General features: G+C 44.6%; 1 protein-coding gene across 1 annotated transcript in view; it reads right to left on the reverse strand.

The window, feature by feature from the left end:
* GPAT3 (glycerol-3-phosphate acyltransferase 3) overlaps positions 1-16,017 on the reverse strand; it is a 45,654-nt gene that overhangs the window by 21,911 nt on the left and 7,726 nt on the right. The window lies entirely within an intron of this gene.

Below are 16,017 nucleotides of genomic sequence, written 5' to 3' on the forward strand. Positions count from 1 at the left end.
TAATAGCCCTCACCAAATTTACCCTCTGCATAAAAACCTTACAAGCAGTACATTCTCCTGGCTACTACACAGTGTATGGAGCTGTGCTACTTCCAATACACGGCGGTTCTATCAGCTGATCGGTGGAGGGTGCTGGGATAATATTCTGCGATAGGTCATCAATACTTTAAGGGGTTATCCAATTTTGCAAACAGCCCCCCATGTGCCGCTCCTGGTCCCACCACCGCCGCTGCTGCTTCTCCCTGTACACGGATGAAAACATCCGGTGTTGGGGGGGAGCAGGGCAAGTATATTACCAGTGAGGAGCCCGGCACATTGGGGGGGGGAATAACCCTTTCAAAACAACTTATAAAAGGCAACTATCATTTTGTAATTTCTTTTACCTTTCTTGCTCCTATATTCCATTCTGGGCTGTGGTCACATGACCATGTCCATGCAGCTCTTCCTTACCTTCTGTAATGGTATGTCCATGACTGAGCAACAGGGACAGATAGGGGAGTGTCTATGTAACTAGCTGGGTGGGAGGAGCTATAAGCTAGCTGGGTGTTGTTAGGGGAGGGGCTGGAGCTGTGGCAGAGAGAGAGAGTTGAAGAGCATCAAGGGTTTGGTTGGATACATCAACAGGAAATGCTACATACAGGATGTAAAGAAACCAGAGTGATCAGTTTACATGGTGGGTCGAAAGGCCAAATTGAAAAGAAAGAAGAAAAAAAAAAAGAAAGAAAGAAAAAAAAAAAAAAGACACACGGGAAAGATATACATTAGGTAAGTAATGACAAAAACTATAGTCATCCCAGAAGACCCCTTTAAGGCATATTTTTTTTCCCATTTTGTTTATTTCCTCCCACTGAATGGTACTCCCTAGTCCACCTACTTCTCACTCATCATCCAAGCTCCAAGGGGCTCCATAAGCAATAAAGCGCCACTTGACTAGGGCAACCTTGGATGCATGAGTTGCCCACACCCTTTCCATGTCCTTTCTTTGTGTCATAATGTTTTTCATTGTTACATAACAGTTATACAGTGTTACCACAGGTGTTTGATCACTGCCCTTTGATGTTGCCCAAGTCACCCATGTCATCATCTCTATTCTAGGGCTTGATCATGGGGCATTTTCACTCTTTAGACAGCTGATGCGCGCAATGCATTCATCATGGTCCATAACATGATACAAGCTTTGCTTTCGATGTCAGGACTAAGGCCTCAGGTAGGTGACCTCTACTTGTTGGCTTCTGTCCAGATGGAGGTTTTGTTATTCAGTTTTTATTTTATTTGATGTAAAACCAAATGAACAAATAAAAAATTGCTTTGCATCATCAGATTCTGAAATCCAACCTTATGGTCCTCCATTATGGTCAGGAACTCCTAAAATCAGTGTAGTATATAGATGGAGCATGCTCTCGCTGAATTCATTTCAGGTACAGTTTGCACAAAGCGAGTAGGGTCCCATCTAAAAGCAGTCATGTGGTACATGGGCACAAATGATAGATAAAAATATATCTTAGGCTACTTTCACACTAGCGTTCGTCGGTCCGCTCGTGAGCTCCGTTTGAAGGGGCTCACGAGCGGACCCGAACGCTTCCGTCCAGCCCTGATGCAGTCTGAATGGATGCGGATCCGCTCAGACTGCATCAGTCTGGCGGCGTTCAGCCTCCGCTCCGCTCACCTCCGCACGGACAGGCGGACAGCTGAACGCTGCTTGCAGCGTTCGGGTGTCCGCCTGGCCGTGCGGAGGCGTGCGGATCCGTCCAGACTTACAATGTAAGTCAATGGGGACGGATCCGTTTGAAGATGCCACAATATGGCTCAATCTTCAGGCGGATCCGTCCCCCATTGACTTTACATTGAAAGTCTGGACGGATCCGTACTAGGCTATTTTCACACTTAGCTTTTATATGCCAAAATAATGCAGACGGATCCGTTCTGAACGGAGCCTCCGTCTGCATTATTATGATCGGATCCGTTCAGAACGGATCCAATCGAACGCTAGTGTGAAAGTAGCCTAACAAATTCCTCATATTGATTTATATAGTAAATACAGCATTAGTTTATATAATCAATATTTGCAGAGTGCTGTTGCATTGCGTTTAATTTTCTATCCTCAGGATAGGTCATCAATCTCAAATCAGCGGGGTGTGACTCCTGGCTTCCCCACCAGGATGTGTTTGATGTAAAACCAAATAAATAAATTAAAAATTGCTTTGCATCGACAGATTCTGATTATCTTTTTTTTTCTGCCAACGGAGCTGTGTGAGGGCTCATTTTTGCGGAGCGAGCTATAGTTTTTATTGATACCATTTTGGTTTGTGACCTTTTGATAAGGACCATTTATAGGGGAACAAAAATCGACAATTCTAGCACTATTTATTTTTTTCCGCCATGCGAATTAGATAATAGGATAATTTAATAGATTGGGTTGTTACGGATGCGGCACTGCCGTATATATATTTTTTTCTTTTATATGTGAGAAATATGCAACTTTTTTATATATATTTGTTACATTTTTAAAACTTTGATTTTTTTTTATTTTTTTTTTAGCATATTTAAACCCGCAACCTTTACAAAAATAAAAATACATTACATCCATCGGATAGAGGCTGGAAATGGCAATCCTGGCAGCCTTCAGAAGGTCCAGGTCTGACATGAAAACCACTTGGCACCCATGGATTGCTTTCAAGTGGTGGCAATAGGAGGACAGAGGGTGCTTCCTCCTATCTAACTGCTCAGATGCCGTAGTTGCAATTTATTGCGGCATTCGAGGATTTAAACCGCCGGGATAGGCGTTATCTCCAATCCTAGCAGTGAGAGCAAGGTGCTAGTGGTATAATACAGTCGGTACCCTGCAAGTGAGGGAGCAGGCCCAGCTCCCGAGCCATCACTGTGCCGTCCTATTACATTGCTGAGCTTTAAAGGCTATGGACACCTTTGTGCACAAAAAATAAAAATAAATAACCCCATATCTCACCGTAATGCAGCACATAATAAAATTGCACTTGTTTATTTACTGGTATCAGCTTTGCTTCACATGCGCTCAGAAATGCTCTGATATGAGCTTTATGCTGTCCTCTCCTGTGAGGCTCTGTGGGCGTTCCTGTGGATTTCACATGCACCAGCACAAGCTCTGCTGCCCCGCCTCCATATCCTGTTACATAGCACAGCTATCAGCCACTTACATATAGGCTGCTGGAACTTGTAAGATTTTATTCCAATCCACAACATTGTGTGTCTTATAGTATGCTACAGCCTGTAATGAGCAAATCTATTTCTCACTTTCCATTCTGTAGAAAGTCCATTATTTGTAGACACAATAGATATTTATGCTGATAACATTAGTGCAGCGAGCTACAGTCAGAACCATGGCGTTATAAGCCTGATATAGATCTCATTATTGACAGCTCTCACTACATGCACTCTCTTCTGAATACAGTATTGTGTGCAGTCCGCACAGTGAGCGGTCACTTTTCCCACACAGATTAGTACAGTGTGACGATACACAATGCTATATATACATAGAAGTACACAGTGGGGGAGATTTATCAAAACTGGTGTAAAGTAGAACTGGCTTAGTTGCCCATAGCAACCAATTCCTCCTTTTATTTCCCAATAAAGCTGTGAAAAATAAAAGGTGGAATCTGATTGGTTACTATGGGCAACTAAGGCTACTTTCACACTAGCGTTCAGCTGTCCGCTCGTGAGCTCCGTTTGAAGGGGCTCACGAGCGGACCCGAACGCTTCCGTCCAGCCCTGATGCAGTCTGAATGGATGCGGATCCGCTCAGACTGCATCAGTCTGGCGGCGTTCAGCCTCCGCTCCGCTCACCTCCGCACGGACAGGCGGACAGCTGAACGCTGCTTGCAGCGTTCGGGTGTCCGCCTGGCCGTGCGGAGGCGTGCGGATCCGTCCAGACTTACAATGTAAGTCAATGGGGACGGATCCGTTTGAAGATGCCACAATATGGCTCAATCTTCAAGCTGATCCGTCCCCCATTGACTTTACATTGAAAGTCTGGACGGATCCGTCCGAGGCTATTTTCACACTTAGCTTTTATATGCCAATATAATGCAGACGGATCCGTACTGAACGGAGCCTCCGTCTGCATTATTATGATCGGATCCGTTCAGAACGGATCCGATCGAACGCTAGTGTGAAAGTAGCCTAAGGCAGTTCTACTTTGCACCAATTTGATAAATGACATATATGAAAAAATGTCCGCACTCTCAAACACTTTATTCACTCCTGTGGTCGCAATGTTTTCAGCTCATTCACAGAGTCTCTTTTCAAGCTATGAGTGAAAATGTTGCGACTAGTGTTGAGTGAACTTGTGTTTCAAGTTCGGCATACAAGGTTCAGGTTATCCAAGAATTCCGTTATGGATTCCGCTACCACGGACCATAAGGGTCCATTCACACGTCTCCAACTGTTTTGCGTTCCGCAAATTGCGTATCCGCCAAACACAGACACCGGCCATGTGCGCTCTGCATCTTTACAAAAGGTGTCCATATACTTTAAAGGGCATCTGTCAGCAGATTTGTAGCTATGAACCTGGCTGACCTGTTACTTGTGCACTTGGCAGCTGAAGACATCTGTCTTGGTCGCATGTTCATATGTGTCTGCATTGCTGAGAAAAATGAGGTTATAATATATGCAAATGAGCCTCTAGGAGCAACAGGGGGTTTTACCGTAACTCTTAGAGGCTCAGCTCTGTATAAAACTGCTGCGTCCTCTGCGACCAGGCAGTGTAAACGTCATTGTGTCTGACCCCGACATCTCAATGCGGTGTGCTTCAGGATCCGGTGCAGCGCAGTACAGGAAGGCGGCTCGCAGTACAGAACATAACTGCCGACGAGCTTCTTTCCTGTACTGTGTTGGATACTGAAGTGCACAGCATATCTCAAGATTTTAGCAGAAGTCAGGGTCAGGTACGATCCCGTTTACACTGCCTGGCCCTGCCAATTAAAGTGCAGAGGACTCAGCAGTCGCAGGGAGAGCAGAGCCTCTAGGTGTAATGGCAACGCCTTAGTTGCTCCTAGCGGTTCATTTGCATATATTTTTCTCAGCAACACAGACACATATGAACATGTAACCAATACAGAGGTCTTCAACTGCCAAGCGCACACTAACAGGTCTCTTCTCACCAAGTAAAGCACCCTACATTGTATAGCGGCTATGCTCGGTATCGCAGCTCAACCACAATCACTTTAATGGGGCTGAGCTGCAACTAGGCCATGTGACTTATGAACATGGCCTAGGGAAAGCTGAAGAAGGCAGCGGTGCTACTACGAGTGCCGATGCCTTCTCAAACAGCCGATCGGCTGAGGTCCTGGGTGTCAGAAACTGCCTTCATATTCGATCAGTGGGGACCCGACGCTAGCACTTTCAATGGAACAGGAAGCAGAGTTCTGTTCAGTGTAGTGGCCATACCAGGTTGCTGTAGCTAAACTTCCATTCACTTCAATGGAGGATGAGTTGCAGAAGCCAGTACGGTCACTACACTTTGAACTAAGCTCTTATTCCTGCTCCATTCAAGAGCTAGATCTGGCACCAGAGGCTGCAGAGAACAGCTGATCAGTGGGGGTGCCGGGTTTCAGAGCCTCACCAATGAGATATTATTGACCTATCCTGAGGATTCATCATCAGTATCAGGAGCCTAAAAAACCCTTTAACTACATACACTCAACGACGTAATAGTATGGTCACTGAGGGGTGAAGGGGCTAAAGGGAATGTATAGTCAGTAAATAACCTATAACAGTTTTAAGTTTTTAGCTTTTTGTCTTTTAAAGAAATGTTAGTGATTCTTTTTATCTATATTAAAAAAAAAAATCCTCTGACCATTGAGCCTAGGCTGAGATTGTTTTGTCATTATCAAATTATCACAGACTGAATTACAATTAAAGCCTTTTTTTTTTTTTACAATATATGTGTGTATGTATGCATGTATGTACAGTTGCAAGAAAAAGTATGTGAACCCTTTGGAATTATATGGATTTCTGCACAAATTGGTCATAAAATGTGATCTGATCTTCATCTAAGTCACAACAATAGACAATCACAGTCTGCCTAAACTAATAACACACAAAAACAAGAAATGACCTGGAATGTCCCTGTGTAGGGAAAGGGGAGAACAGTGTCTAGACCAATGTAACAATGGGGACACACAAAGGGTAAGACTCGGTAAAAGCTCCGAGTTAAATAGCGAAAACAAACAGATGGGAGCTCATAATACCCAAAAATATATATGCTTTATTAAGACATGATTAAAAATTGAAATAGACATAAATGGGAATAATGGATAGATAAATACAATGCCATAAACATGATGAAAAGGGGGCGGACGACTAAAAAGAAAAACGCCACCCTGGGAAGAAAAAGCACACGGATCACAAAGCATGGTACATAGTATATGTAAGACATGGGAATCACATACAGAATAAATAATCAAACCGATGTGCAAAATGCAAAAGCAGTAAGGTACCAGGTGAGACGCCTGTCAGCGCATATCCCCTCAATAGATAAAGGCCAGGTATGCAGACAAAAAATAATAATAAAGATGGAGGTATGCAGCGAACCAGAATTTGGAATGAATGAATGGAGGAGACTAGCAGAGGAAAAGTCTCTGGCATATGCTAACATCCCCGTTAGCGAATCTACGATATGTAAAACACTAAACAAGAATGGATTTCATGGGAAGATACCACAGAGGAAGCCACTGCTGTCCAAAACAAAAATTGCTGCATGTTTACAGTTTGCACAAGATCACCTGGATGTTCCACAGCAGTACTGGCAAAATATTCTGTGGCACAGATAAAACCAAAGTTGAGTTGTTTGGAAGAAACACACAACACTATGTGTGGAGAGAAAGAGGCACAGCACACCAACATCAAAACCTCATCCCCACTGTGAAGTATGGTGGTGGGGGCATCATGGTTTGAGGCTGCTTTGCTGCGCCAGGGCCTGGACGGATTGCTATCATCGAAGGAAAAATGAATTCCCAAGTTTATCAAGACATTTTGCAGGAGAACTTAAGGCCATCTGTCCACCAGCTGAAGCACAACAGAAGATGGGTGTTGCAACAGCACAACGACCCAAAGCATAGAAGTAAATCAACAACAGAATGGCTTAAACAGAAGAAAATACGCCTTCTGGAGTGGCCCAGTCAGAGTCCTGACCTCAACCCGATTGAGATGCTGTGGCATGACCTTAAGAAAGCGATTCACACCAGACATCCCAAGAATATTGCTGAACTGAAACAGTTCTGTAAAGAGGAATGGTCAAGAATTACTCCTGACCGTTGTGCACGTCTGATCTGCAACTACAGGAAACGTTTGGTTGAAGTTATTGCTGCCAAAGGAGGTTCAACCAGTTTATAAATCCAAGGGTTCACATACTTTTTCCACCTGCACTGTGAATGTTTACATGGTGTGTTCAATAAAAACATAGTAACGTTTAATTATTTGTGTTATTAGTTTAAGCAGACTGTAAATTGTCTATTGTTGTGACTTAGATGAAGATCAGATCACATTTTATGACTAATTTGTGCAGAAATCCATATCATTCCAAAGGGTTCACATACTTTTTCTTGCAACTGTATGTATGTATGCTCCGCGATCACTCAAAAACGCAACCATCGATTTCAACGAAACTTGGTATACACATCGCTTGCTACCTGGAAAGAAATCTTGTTGGGGGGGTGGGGGGGGGGGGGGTCACAGCTCTCCTGAGATATTCCCTGCATTAGCCAATACAAGCCTGCAAGTCTCTCTCTTCATATCCCAACTGCCATACACATGGTCACATGTCCCTTGTCAACCAATAGAAGCTCGCAGGCCCTTAGTCTACACATACACACAGTTTTACTCCAAATTTCCATAGCAACCCAGCCATTCTTCTTCACTGCTGTAGGTCAGCTTTAGGCTATGGCTACACAACGACAATAAGTCGCACGACACATGGGGCACAACTACACTTCTACATGTGCCGTGCGACATTGATGTCGCACCAATGTTGCGTGACAATTTTTATAATGATAGGCTATGGTGTTGCACTGCGACATCTTGGATGGACTTTTTGCAACTGTCGTGTCGCAGTGCGACACCATAGCCTATCATTGTAAAAATTGCTGAGACAAAATGTCGCACGACATGTTGTCATGTAGCCCTAGCATTAAAGGGGTAGGGTGCTGTGGAGGTCACTGTTAAAGAGGCGTTCACTGTGGATGTTACTGTTAAGGGGGAAGGCCGCTGTAGAGGTCACTGTTAAGGGCGCAGGGGCCACTATTAAAAGGGGCAACTGTTGTGGAGGTCACTGTTAAGGCAGCGGGGTACTGTGAGGTCACTGTTAAAGGGACAGGCTTCTGTTAAGGTCAAAGGTAAGGGGATGGGCTGCTGTGGAGGTCCCATTTTAAAGTGGCGGGACACTGTGAGGTGGTGGACTGTGCAGTTCACTGTTAAAGGGGCGGGGTGCTGTAGAGGTCACTGTTATGGGGGAAACTATATATAAGAATAAATACACCGCAGCACTTTCAATAGGTGAAAAGTAGTGGGATCCTTTATTCACCCATGCAACGTTTCGATCCACTTGCTGGGACCATTTTCAAGCCCATACACATACATATATACACATATACACACAAAAATAGAAAAAGTAAGGCAGCACCAACCTATAAACAATACTGCGGGTGCAAGCTCAAAGGGCAAGCTTACCCAAAAATCCAGTCCAAAAAATAGAGCAGCACTCCACGGTAATGTGACATTGGAGCAGCAGCGCAGGCAGGAATTGTCACGGTCAGGCTAAATATCTGGCGCTGTCAATCTTGCGGGAGGTGGGCTCTCCTTCACCTGACGGTACAGCCCCACACAGATGAAAAAGCCCTGCTGATGACACAAATCGATTTGCTTATCTGTAATGGGGCCCATTCTTGAGACAAAAGCAGGTCCTAGAGGAGTATGGAAAATCTGCAACTATGCAGTACTAATGAATGGGCTTTTACAGTAGCTGTGATAATTCTAACACTCAGAAGTATGGACGTACATCGTGTGCTTCCTGATTTTTGTCATCCACAAACCTATTGTCATCTGTCATGACAGCTGGCAACCGTGGTTCAAGATCTGGACTGCAGTCTGCCAATTGAGTACCCCTGCCCTATGGGATCCAGTTGCTAAGATCATTAATCATATCTTCTCTACCCATGTTAAACTCTCTCCCTAATCCTTAATGTATTTGACCACAGATCAGCCCCTATTAAACATCCCTTGACATTATGTCCTTAATGAGGCTAAACTGCTTATCCCAAGACTTTGGTGAGATACTTTTCCTCCGTCTCTATGTGATTTTGGGATAAATTGATAAACTTTCAAGAATAAGATATGATCTCAAATCACTGTACTTAAAGGGGTTATCCCATGAGTAATGTAAAAAATAAAAACCAGACATCATATAGTACATTACAATCTCTTTCTAACAAAGCTAGAACCCGCCCTGTACCTCACATGGATCCAGAGATCTCCCCATTCATTGCTCTGCTAGATTTATATCAAGCTGAAAGCTCAAGGGGAGTGTCTTCTCTGCAGCAGCTCAGGGGGTGTGTCCATGCTCTCCCTATCACAGCTCAGGCAGTTGAAGGATGAAACTGAGCATGTGTGGCCTTCTCAGTGAGCAGGTCAAAGAAATAAGACAAAAAACTAACAGCAGGTGGCGTCAAACAGATACATTTTCTTGAATAACTCATTAGCTATGCTAAATTTTTAATGATATGCAATTACAAAAAGATTCAGATCCAGGTGGTGGTTTGAAAAATAGAATATTTTTTGTGGGACAACCCCTTTTAACTGACACACTTAAAGGGGTTATGTGGGAATTTATATGTATGACCTATCCTCTGGATAGGTCAACAATATCAGATTGGTGGGGGATCGACGCCCAGGACTCCCGACGATCAACTTTTAGAAGAGGCTGGGCATTCTGTTAGCACCGCGGCGTCTTCCTAGGCCATGTGACCAATGCATCTGCAATTTCTTTGGATGTCATTGGGCTACAGCCACAATTTGTCTTGTTTTAAAGCTGATAATCTAATCTTTTAAACAAGATTGTGTCACTAGCCTTTATGCATTGCAATATACAGTCTTTAGAAATGGGCCCCAGTGGAAGCTGTATGTCTCCATGTATCTCATCTAGCACTGTGATCTTGGTCTTTCATAAAAGATTAGCTTTCAAACGAGGCAAGGCTCACATCTGTAGGCGCTACCTAGTCTGAGGTACAAAAGGGTTAAACTAGCCCTCCCCCTCTTCAGCTGGCTGTGATCTCAGCCAGCCTGGAGGAGGGGGCAGTTGGGGAGTGCTGGCTGTATGCAAGAGGAGAATTTTTTTTTTTTCTCACTCCCTGTGTTACCTGGACATGTCCCCAGGGTATCAGGGATGTCTGTACCTGCCATTAGTCCCCCTTCACCCATCAATCAAAAGCTACAGTAAAAAGTGACATTTTTAGGAGTTTTTATTTTATTTTGGTCAGTTTTGATGTAACTGTTGGGGGAGGGGGTGTTAAAGGGGTGATCTGGATTCAGCAACGTAGGGGATCCACCTGTAATAAAGAAGTGATCATTATTTACATGGCAGACCCCGTGCAGTTACTCCTGTTCTCCCAGTTGCGATCTGTTTACAGCGGTGATGTCATGTCGACAACATGTGACCGCTGCAGCCAATGACTGGCCTCGGCGCTGAAAGAAGGGGCGCAGTCAGCCAGGTAAATGGATGCTGGCTAGGAGAACTGGAGTGGAGGTGTGTGGTCTACGAGGTAAGTAATGATCACTTCTTTATAGCAGGCAGATCCTGTGTTGTCCAGTTGTGATAAAGCTATATCAAGTAGGAACATTTTTGGAATTAGTTTTCAATCTTTTAAGGCTCTGTTGTGCAAAAGCCATTTTGCTTGTTGCTATGGTAACCTAGATTAAAATCCAGACAATAATTAAACTTTTCTGTACAAATAATGTAAAAATGCATTTATCCGCAGATATTGCATAATTCGTGTTAGTGTAGGAAATGTTTAAAATTATGGGCTGATTTAACTGTAAACATTTTTGATGGGGTAACTGTCAGCATGGTAACAATTCTCCTTCCTCCTGGAACCTATACCCAAAAAGAAATGTACTCATTACTCTTTAAAGTTCAGTTGGAAAGATGCTAGTTGCATTCATATGTTCCTTATAAGGTGGTTCCCCTTGGAGGGCCTTTTGGGCAGACACAACGCCGAACCTGCAGAGGGAAGCATACTCTCCTGTTCCCTGGGTTCTGGCTCCATCACTCCCCCGCTGCTATATAATATATTAGTACCAAAAATAGAGCAGCACTCCAGGATAATGTGGAAAATAGTGGTTTATTCGCCCATTGGTGACGCAACGTTTGGGCTCCAACATGAAGCAGTGCTCCAGACAAAAAAATAAAAATATCAAGGAGCCATTGGCTCCTAACCTGAAAAATTTAGGAGCCAAATTAAATTTTTATTCGCCAAATTTAAAATACATATAATATAGCTGGGATGCTTAGGAGCATGGGGTTTTCTAAGATACAGCCCATGCAGTTTAAGGAGTTGTACACTCATTTCCATGACCTGTCAGACTAGCCAGATTCGCGTTGGTAATCCCTAGGTGCTGGGTCCTGGCTTTCGCTTCCCGGCCTCCGCTGCTTGTCTTGGGTCTCTCCATGAAAATGTTTGGCTGCAGTGGCATCAAGACAATCTCTGGCCATGGTGGAGATCTGCTCCCCTTGCATCACATGACCATTTAACATAATGCACGGGAAGCAGTGGTCAGTCATTGGCTGTAACGCCGTCAAATAGGTGGTTTTCATGAAGGGACTCAAGACAAGCAACAAAGGCTGGGGAGCAAACGAGACGGGACCCCGCACTGGGCATCAGGCAAGTACGGTCACCAACAAAGGTCCTGCCAGTCTCAGAGGTCCAGAAATTAGTGTATCCAAACCCTTTAAGGAGTAATTTTTAGATTTTTCTTTAAGGGGTTTCAAACCAGTATTATTATACACAAGCTTTACTCTTTATTCTCAACCCCTCTGCTTGCCGGTCAGTGAATGAAAACCTCTTGTTTGCTGTTGTTTCTTGAGGAAAGATTGCCCATATTCTAGTGCTGCTCACTGTGTAACTGTGGCTGGACATGGACATTCAGTCTGTGAATGTCAACCTTAAAGGTTTCCATTCACTGCCAGCAAGCAGAGATGTAGGAAAGCTAGGGGACCTCCTCTGGCATCTGAACTAGCCTGTGCTTAACACCTTATAGGCTGCTTCAGTGCCATTTTCCCTCTTTTTAACTCTACCACGTCTTTGGCACAGAAAGGAGCAGTTAAGGGCTCTCTGCCCATCACCCTCGTGTCAGTAAGGAGCCGTGCACGGACATCGCCGTCCTTTTCTAGAACGTGCGCAGTATAGGCCGGAACTTTTCTAGAACGTGCGCAGTATAGGCGGGAATCTCTCCTTGTCAATCTGTGTGCCTTGGGACTGCTGAGCGAACCCCTAGGCCTGGGGAGTCCCACCGTTTCATCATTCTGCCAGCAGTAACACGGACTGATGGGAAGGTTGACATCCGATTGCTATTCCCTATGTGGAAATGAATACTGGTCTTGTGAAATAAGGGGAATAGATTATATGATTTATGATCAGAAATGGTTACTAGTCTGTGCATTGATAGGATTGCGCTGGTTTCGCACCGGAGTCTGTCTGCAGGAGCTCTGCACTGCCGGGGTCGCATAGCATTATATTGATTTATGATGCTTTGTAACCCTTACAGTTCAGGAATGTATTGGATAACACTGACCGCAATAGGTCAGTGTTATCCAGTACATTCCAGACCTCTAAGGGTTACATAGCATCATAAATCAATATAATGCTTTGCGACCCGGCAGTGCTATGCAAACCAGGACAGCGAGTGTTAAAGCAGCACAGGCGGTGGTTATACTTGTTCTTACGGATCTCTGCCTTCTCCTTGTGACCCCATAAGGACCCAGTCCTATAAAAACACACTAATAAATCTGCATACGGGTGACTCGCCTCGTGTTATCAGCCGTGGACTGTGCGGCCCTAGTTGAAATGTCTCCAGAAGCTCAGCGTCACAGCACAGACTCAACTCCAAAACTTGCCAGACTGCTGGAGCCGGGAGCACAAGCCACGCCCACCCTCTATGCCGGGTAATCTGAGGGGCGGATCTTCACCCAGCAGAAGTCTGCAGCGTGTGTTTGTCTGCTGGATGAAAGCCTTTTTTTTTTCTTAGAGGCAGAGCAGCGAGCGGAGGGTCTAGGCGCAAATGGCGACAAGACTACAAAGTCTTGTCGCCATTTAGCAGTTCTAAGTCGCATTGGCGACCATTTTGGTCGCCATCTGGAGCCCTGTGAAGCCTTTCTCAAGCCTAAAAGTTGATCGTCGGGAGTCCTGGGCGTCGATCCCCCACCAATCTGATATTGTTGACCTATCCAGAGGATAGGTCATCCATATAAATTCCCACATAACCCCTTTAAGTGTGTCAGTTAAAAGGGGTTGTCCCACGAAAAATATTCTATTTTTCAAACCACCACCTGGATCTGAATCTTTTTGTAATTGCATATCATTAAAAATTTAGCATAGCTAATAAGTTATTCAAGAAAATTTATCTGTTTGACGCCACCTGCTGTTAGTTTTTTGTCTTATTTCTTTAACCTGCTCACTGAGAAGGCCGCACATGCTCAGTTTCATCCTTCAACTGCCTGAGCTGTGATAGGGAGAGCATGGACACGCCCCCTGAGCTGCTGCAGAGAAGACACTCCCCTTGAGCTGTCAGCTTGATATAAATCTAGCAGAGCAATGAATGGGGAGATCTCTGGGTCCATGTGAGGTACAGGGCGGGTTCTAGCTTTGTTAGAAAGAGATTGTCATGTACTATATGAAGGCTGGTTTTCATTTTTTACATTACTCATGGGATAACCCCTTTAAGTAAAGTGATTTAAGATCATGTCATATTCTTGAAAGTTTATCAATTTATCCCAAAATCACATAGAGACGGAGGAAAAGTATCTCACCAAAGTCTTGGGATAAGCAGTTTAGCCTCATTAAGGACATAATGTCAAGGGATGCTTAATAGGGGCTGATCTGTGGTCAAATACATTAAGGATTAGGGAGAGAGTTTAACATGGGTAGAGAAGATATGATTAATGATCTTAGCAACTGGATCCCATAGGGCAGGGGTACTCAATTGGCAGACTGCAGTCCAGATCCTGAACCACGGTTGCCAGCTGTCCGTCCTGAGGATTAGATGGAAATATTTGACTGTAAAATAGACCAGATGACAATAGGTTTATGGATGACAAAAATCAGGAAGCACACGATGTACGTCCATACTTCTGAGTGTTAGAATTATCACAGCTACTGTAAAAGCCCATTCATTAGTACTGCATAGTTGCAGATTTTCCATACTCCTCTAGGACCTGCTTTTGTCTCAAGAATGGGCCCCATTACAGATAAGCAAATCGATTTAATCGTCATCAGCAGGGCTTTTTCATCTGTGTGGGGCTGTACCGGCAGGTGAAGGAGAGCCCACCTCCCGCAAGATTGACAGCGCCAGATATTTAGCCTGACCGTGACAATTCCTGCCTGCGCTGCTGCTCCAATGTCACAACGCCTGCGCAGGTGCTGTGCCGGCGCCCTTGCTCAACTAATCGGAACAGCAGCAGAGGCAAAAAATTGTCAAGGCCTTAGCTATTTTCAGAAATCCCATACAAAGGAAAGAAGAATGTCAAGCATGTGTGGGTTCATCTCCATTCAGCTCTTGAGATAGGAGCAGGTCCCAAAAGGTGGGACTCGCACGTGCCGGACATTTATGGCATATCAATAGGCTATAAATGTCCACATGGGACAACCCTTTACTGAACATCTGCCCACCAACTCCTGTAATTCTAATTCCATATCATAATGCCAGTATAAGCGATTGCGCAGTTAAAGTCATGAAACACGTCTGGAGGAGTACACAAAAATGACTGCTACCGTCTGCTCATTATTACACAGAACATTCTATATGCTCCTCTTCCTCACTAAAGGAGAGAGATTGAACTCTGTCCTATGGATCGACATTCCCCAGCTGGGAGGACGCAATATAACCCGACCCTGAAGCAAGGTGATGCAATCTCTGAGAAGAACATGTGATGGCACGAAACACATGAAAAGACATAATACATACCTACTTTTTCTGGCCTATTAATTTAGTGGCATCAAGGCCATTAGCCTTGGATTCCAGCCTCTGTGTCTGGTAGGTCGGAGCCAGTCGCAATGATAACGTAGGAGCAGGCTTTGTGTGCCCTCCACAAATCCCGCACAGTGCTGCAACAGTCATTAAGGGAGCATTCACACAACCGGATTTTGGGTCCACATCCGATCAGCATTTTTCTGGATTGGGCCCATTCATTTCAATGGGACGGCAAAAGATGCGGACAGCACACTGTATGTCCGTTCCGTGGACCCAAAGAAAAGAACATGTCCTATTCTTGTCCATTTGAGGACAAGAATAGGCATGTTACATAGTGTGGGACCTGCAGAAGGGGAAATGAGGGGTGCATCCATGTTTTGTGGATCCGCATTTCCTGCTTTACATCGATCTGAGCTGGTTTTATAAGATTTTAAAGGGGTTGGCCCCTCTCAGACATTAATGGCATATCACTAGGCTATGCCCCAAAGGTCAGATAGGTAAAAGTCCAACCTTTAGGACCCACTCCTAAGGACAGCATAAATTGCATACGCCGGCGTGATCTCCATTCACTTCTATGGGCTTTCTGAAGATAGAAGTCCCATAGCAGTGAATGGAGGGTGCACTGAGCATGCACGACCACCTCTCCATTCACCGCAATGGGACTAATGAAGCTGGTATTCCCATAGAAGTCAACGTCAGGTGGCAGCTCACGCATGGCTGCTCTCTCCATTTCAAGGGGTAAGTAGACGGTTGCAGAGGTGGGACCCACAACTATCTGATATTGATGGCAGAGATATGGACAACCAC

This window comes from Bufo gargarizans, chromosome 1 (assembly GCF_014858855.1).
Source record: "Bufo gargarizans isolate SCDJY-AF-19 chromosome 1, ASM1485885v1, whole genome shotgun sequence".
NCBI classification, from domain to species: domain Eukaryota; kingdom Metazoa; phylum Chordata; class Amphibia; order Anura; family Bufonidae; genus Bufo; species Bufo gargarizans.